Raw genomic sequence first — 510 nt, forward strand, 5'->3', positions numbered from 1 at the left:
AAGTTTCAGCCAAAGCAAAAGAAAAAGGGGTGCCAAAACAAGTCACCTTCAAGTTTGATGCCTGTGCTGTCATTAATAGCAATAAGTTAGGAATGGGATGTGGCTCTTTTAGTTGGGAAAAAGGCTACATGGCTGAAAATGAGTACATTTGTCATAAATTAAGACTGTGTGAAAATGAATATAGATACTGGTTTTGTGTTATTTAGACCACTTGGATAAAAAATGAAAAGGATCCAGTCCACCTTCAGAAAGGAAAAAATGGCCCTACCTCGCCTCCCGAGTAGCTGGGATTACAAGATCCTGCCACCACACATGGCTAATTTTTTTGTATTTTTAGTAGAGATGGGGTTTCACTATGTTGGCCAGGCTGGTCTCAAACTCCTGACCTCAGGTGATCCGACCACCTCGGCCTCCCAAAGTGCTGAGATTACAGGCGTGAGCCAACACGCCTGGCCTAACTTTTGTATTTTTATTTTTTGTTTTTTTTTCCTTGTTTTTTTTTTTTTTTTG

The sequence above is a fragment of the Colobus angolensis genome, unplaced genomic scaffold, assembly GCF_000951035.1.
Source record: "Colobus angolensis palliatus isolate OR3802 unplaced genomic scaffold, Cang.pa_1.0 Scaffold128, whole genome shotgun sequence".
NCBI lineage: Eukaryota > Metazoa > Chordata > Mammalia > Primates > Cercopithecidae > Colobus > Colobus angolensis.